Raw genomic sequence first — 6,000 nt, forward strand, 5'->3', positions numbered from 1 at the left:
GTGTTGTCCTCCAGCACAAAGTCCCTAGTACTACCTGCAAGATGTGAGATGTCACCAAAATATTTTTGTAATTGGCAGTTGCTGTGGTTCAGACTTTGACATAACCTCACAGTGCTCTGAAAACTGGATATTCCTGAAACCAACCCAGAATCAACCTTTCTTTCTTTCCTCTTCTCAGTTTTTCCCTTTCTCCTCTCTTCTCTCACTCCTACTAGTGTTATCATTTTTTATGTTGGGAAGCACTATAGACAAATTATCTTCTCCATCAAGAATTATTGTACCAGGACTGCCCATTTTCAATTGACACTAAAATGATATAGCACAGAGCTTAATATTTCTTGATTCGGAAAGCACTTAAGGACATTTTTTTGTCATTAGAACTATAATCATGAACCTATCCTACTTCTTTCAGTATGTGCTGGTTAGTAAAGATTTACTTTTGGTTACCTTAGGCATTTTATTTATTTATTTATTTTTTTGAGGAAGATTAGCCCTGAGCTAACTACTGCCAATCCTCCTCTTTTTGCTGAGGAAGACTGGCCCTGAGCTAACATCCGTGCCCATCTTCCTCTACTTTATACATGGGATGCCTACCACAGCATGGCTTTTACCAAGCGGTGCCATGTCCGCACCCGGGACCCAAACTGGCAAACACTGAGCCGCTGAGAAGCGGAACGTGCAAACTTAACTGCTGTGCCACTGGGCTTGCCCCTACCTTAGGCATTTAAAATATATATATGTACGCATTTCACACACGATTGAAATGAAATTAAATGAATAAATATTTGGGAGACTGGTTGGTGTTGTTGAAAGAACATGGTCTTAAGGTTAGACACACAGACCTGCGTTTCAATGTTAGTCCTCCCACTTATTACCTGTAAATCTCTGAGCATGTCACTAAAACTCTTCTGAGTGTCTTTCTATGTCTGGAAAATGCAGATAATAAGGTGTGCTAAGGCATTGTTGTGAGGATTAAACTGAATGAATTTGCATATGCAAAAGAACACAGACTAGGTACTGAGCAAATTTCTCTAATTTATTGATGTCGGTACATGCAGCAAACTATACCAGATACTCTAGGGGTCCTACTTCTAAGGAACTTACAATCTAATTGGGGAATCATATGCATATATATAAGATATGTAAATGCATATCAATTTACATTTTCAGAAAACTCACCTGGGAACTTACAAACTTTTATTACCATTTGAAATTAATCTTGTAATTTGATCCTGGCGCTTACTCATAATTTAATCTTAGCTGGCTCCTTTTATCACCATCCGTCTGCCCTCTGCCTAGGGCACTTGGCTCTGTGGGGGACTAGAATTGGCCACTCCAAGATATGTCTCTTTGGCATGTGGATTATTTTGGGATGATTACTCTTAAAAACTGCAGACGTGAGAGAAATTCTGAAAAGTAGAAGTTACCCTTTGTTAAGAGACATTTACATTTGTAAGGGAAATCTCCATCTGTAAAGGTGTCTCCCTCTCTGCACCAGGAAGAAGGGGGGATGACCTTATCTCTAGAAACTCTTATCAATGCAGAAGGCAAGGACTTAAATCTGCGTAATAATCTTACTCTTGTTTACTGTGCTTTTCTGGTAATCTTCTATAACCGACTCCCCCCACCCCCAACACCCTCCTTTGTCTTTAGCTGAGGATGGTATTTAAAGCGAGAGCTTCTGCCACTTTGGCGAGTGGCTCAGTTTTCCTGAGCCTCTACCATGTATACACGTTATAAAGCTTTGTTTAATTTTTCTCCTGTTATTCTGTCTCATGTGAATTTAATTCGTTGTCTAGCCAGAAAGACCTAGAGTGGGTAGAGGAAATGTCTTCCTCCCCTACAGTTCCCTTGATGTCAAAGCATTTGTGCCCCTCAGCTAGCACTGGATTAGTAGTCATTACTGCAGTTCCACTGTGTGCAAGGAATCGATCTGGAGAGGAATCTTGGTCTTCCAGGCTTGTTGTTCTCTCCCTGCACCTGCTGGTTTGCGTGGCTCAGTTGCCCAGCACAGACCAATTTCACTCCATAGTTATTGCTGAACACCAAGTCAGCCAGAGGAAATCACCTGCCTCTCGCACTATGTGAGTAGGAAGTCAGGAGTAAAAGAAGAGAAGGATCCAGGGGACCTGAGTCATTCGTGCGTAAACGTGCAAGGGGAGCTGACTCAGTGACGTCACCATGGAGGAGCAGGCACAAGTGTGTACACGAACTATGAACACCAACACTGGGCTCTCCTCAGGCTGTGCAAGGACAACGAGGCTAAGAATGCGGCCAGCTCCATGATGCTGCAATGTCTCTTGTTTTGTTTTGTTTTTGTGTGAGGAAGATTTGCCCTGAGCTGACATCCATTTCCAATCCTCCTCTTCTTTTGGCTTGAGGAAGATTAGCCCTGAGTGAATATCTGTGCCAATCTTCCTCTGCTTTGTATGTGGGATACTGCCACAGCATAGCCAAAGAGTGGAGCTGGTCTGCACCCAGGATCTGAACCTGTGAACCTGGAATGCAAAGTGGAGCACACAGAACTTTAACCACTCAGTCACTGGCCAGCCTCTCAATGTCTCTTTTGTCCTCAGGTGGCCGTGGCTGAGTGAAGCATGAACACAGCAGCAGAACCTCTGCAAATGATTTTGTTTTGCATTTGGCAAAGGTTGCCCTGTCAATCATGGCAATGAGGGTTGCCTGCCAATTCCTTTCTAGACGCTGTCTGGTTCTGAAGAGGAATTTCACTTTGAAGGCATGAAAAACGAGGTCAGTGCCCTCAAGAGACAACACCAGGATTTTGTAGACATATCTTGGGTAGGGAGAGTGGGACTCAATTACCATGTCCTGACTGCACACTGACCCTGATAAGGGCCACTCATAGCCTTGCAAGGGAAGACATTTCTATTTTAACAGAGTCCCTCAGTATGTTATAAGAATTAATAAAGGATCAACATTAGGTAAGTTTAGGCAATGGGATAGACCTGCAGAACAGGGATTTGTGGTTAGAAGCTTCTGTTGGCGTCTACAAATAGGACTGACCATAAACAGTCTTATAAAGGTTTTGGAGAAACATTCAGAGGCCCATGCATTCTTACAATGGAGCAAAACATCACTAATAGAAAGTCTGTATAATGTAATCAAAGTACAGTGAGCAACTCACAGATACCAGGGAATAATTTGTTTGGTTAGGGACAAACTGAAAATAAGAAGAAAAAACAATTTCAAACCCATGCACTTTTTAAACTTCTTAATTTGAAGTGATTGTAAATTCACCGGATTTTGCAAAAACCATGTAGAAGGAGGTCTCATGTATCCTTCACCCAATTTCTCCCAATGGTAACATCTTACATAACCACAGTATGACATCACAACTAAGAAAATGGCATTAGTACAATCTACAGAGATTATTCAGATTTTTTTTGTGTGTGTGAGAAAGATTTGCCCTGAGCTAACATCTGTTATCAATCTTACTCTTTTTTCTTGAGGAAGATTGTCCCTGAGCTAACATCTGTGCCAATCCTCCTCTATTTTGTATGTGGGACACCACCACTGCACGGCTTGATGAGTGGTGCTAGATCTGTGCCTGGGGTCTGAACCTGTGAACCCTGGGCCTCTGACGTGGAGCACGCCAGCTTAACCACTATGCCACAGGGCCGGCCCTGAGATTGTTCAGATTTTACCAATTTTGCATGCACATGTGTGTATAATTTTATGCAGTTTTATCATGTTTGTAGATTTGTGTAGCACTACCACAATCAAGATATAGAACTGTTCCATCCTACTATCTCTTTATAGCCACACCCATCCCCTCTCACCATTCCTAACTCCTGCTAGCCACCAATCTGTTTTCCATTTATATAATTTTGTTATTTAAATATAAACGGAATCACACAGTCCCTTTGGATGGTACTTGGTACTATGCATGTTTTTTTTTGACTCAGCATAATACCTTTGAGATCCATCCAGGTTGTTATTGCATCAATACTTTTCTCCTTTTTATTGCTGAGTAGTATACCATGTTATGGTTGTACCAGTTTGTTTAGCCATTAACCTGTTGAAGCATATTTGGGTTGTTTCCATTTTTAGCTCTCAAAAAAAGCTGGTGTCATGGTTAATTTGGCTAGACTATGTGCCCAGTTGTGTGATCAAACACCGGTCTGGATGTTGCTGTGAAGGTATTTTTTAGATGTGCTTAACATTTAAATCAGTAGACTTTGAGTAAAGTAGATTACCCTTTATAATGTGAGTGGGCTTCATCCAATCAATTGAAGGTCTTAAGAGAAAAGATTGAGATACCCCAAGGAGGAAGAATTTCTGCCACTAGAGGACTGCCTTTGAACTCAAGGCTGCAAAATCAGCTCTTCCCTCATTCTCCAGCCTGCTTGGCCTGCCCTGCAGATTTTGGATTTGCCAGCTCCCACAACTGCATGAGCCAATTCCTTAAAATCAACCAGTCTCTCTCTCTCTCTCATCTCCAATTGGTTCTCTTTCTCTGGAGAACTCTGACTAATATAGCTTTTGTGGACATTCATGTGCGTGTTTTTTTTTGGTATGTGACTGTAGGCTTTTATTCTTCTGGGATAAATGCCTAGGAGTATGATTGCTGGGTCATATGGTAAGTGAATGTTCCATTTTTAAAAAACTGCATAACTGCATTTCAAAGTGGCTGTATCATTTCACATTCCCACCAGCAATGTATGATTGATCCAGTTTCTCTTCATCTTTACCAGCACTTGGTATTTCACTATTTTTTATTTTAGCCATTCTGACAGGTGCATAATGATGTCTCATTATGGTTTTGACTTGCATTTCTCTTATGGCTAATGATATCGAATGTCTTTCACGTACTTATTTACCATCTCTGTGGCTTCTTTGGTGAAATGTCTATTTATGCCTTTTGCCCACTTTCTAATTGGATAGGCTTTTCTTTTCTTTTTTACTGTTGTGTTTTGAGAGTTGTTTATATTCTGTAGGTACAAGTCCTGTGTCAGATTCGTGGTTTGCAAATATTTTCTCCTAGTCTATAACTTGTCTTTTCATCCTTTAACAGGGTCTTTTTCAGAGCAAAAATTTTAAATTTTGATGAGGTCCAATTGATCATCTTTTCTTTTTATGCTTGGTGCTTTTGGTGTCAAGTCTAAAATCTCATCACCAAACTCTAAGCGCTGAAGATTTTCTCCTGAAAGTTTTATAGTTTTATGTTTTATATTTGATTCTGTGATGCATTTTAATTGTTTTGTATAAGACACGACATTTAGGTTGAGGCTCTTCTTTTTTCTTCTTTGCCTACGGATGTCTGGATGTCCAATTGCTCCAGTACCATTTGTTGAAAAGGCTACCCTTCCTCCACTGAATTGCTTTTGCGCTTTTGTTAAAAATCAGTTTGACACATTTGTGTGGGTCTATTTCTGGGTTCTCTGTTCTGTTCCATTGATCTGTGTGTCCAGCCCTTTGCCAATACCATACTCTCTTGACAATTGCAGCCATGTAGTAAGCCTTGACATTTAGAGTGATTCTTCCAACTTTATTCTTATTTTCAAAAATTGTTTTTACCAATTTTAACTTCTGTGCCTTTCTACATAAGTTTTAAGATAAGCTTGTCTATGTCTACCAAAAAAGTCATGCATTATTTTAAAAGCTTTAATCATGAAAGCCATATGTGTTCATCATTGAAAATTTAGAAAATGCAGATAAGCATTAAGAAGAAACATGATTATAGATCTCCACAGACAGCCCATCAAAGTGACCAAAAGGCCTGGGCACTGCCCTATACTTCAGATTAAACTAACATTTCCTGATAGTGTCTCGTGTGCTAGGTGCTGTGCTAAGAACTTAACGAAACATTATCACATGAAATTCTCATTAGAACACTGGGAGAAAATATTATCTGTACTTGACTCTTGAGGAAGCTGAGGCTCACAAAGCTTAAGTAATTTGTCCAAAGTCACTCATTTAATAAATGTTAGAGCCACCGTTTTCCCTACAATCACACAAGGCCCTTTGCAATTGAGGCAC

Source organism: Equus quagga, chromosome 2, assembly GCF_021613505.1.
Source record: "Equus quagga isolate Etosha38 chromosome 2, UCLA_HA_Equagga_1.0, whole genome shotgun sequence".
NCBI classification, from domain to species: Eukaryota; Metazoa; Chordata; class Mammalia; order Perissodactyla; family Equidae; genus Equus; species Equus quagga.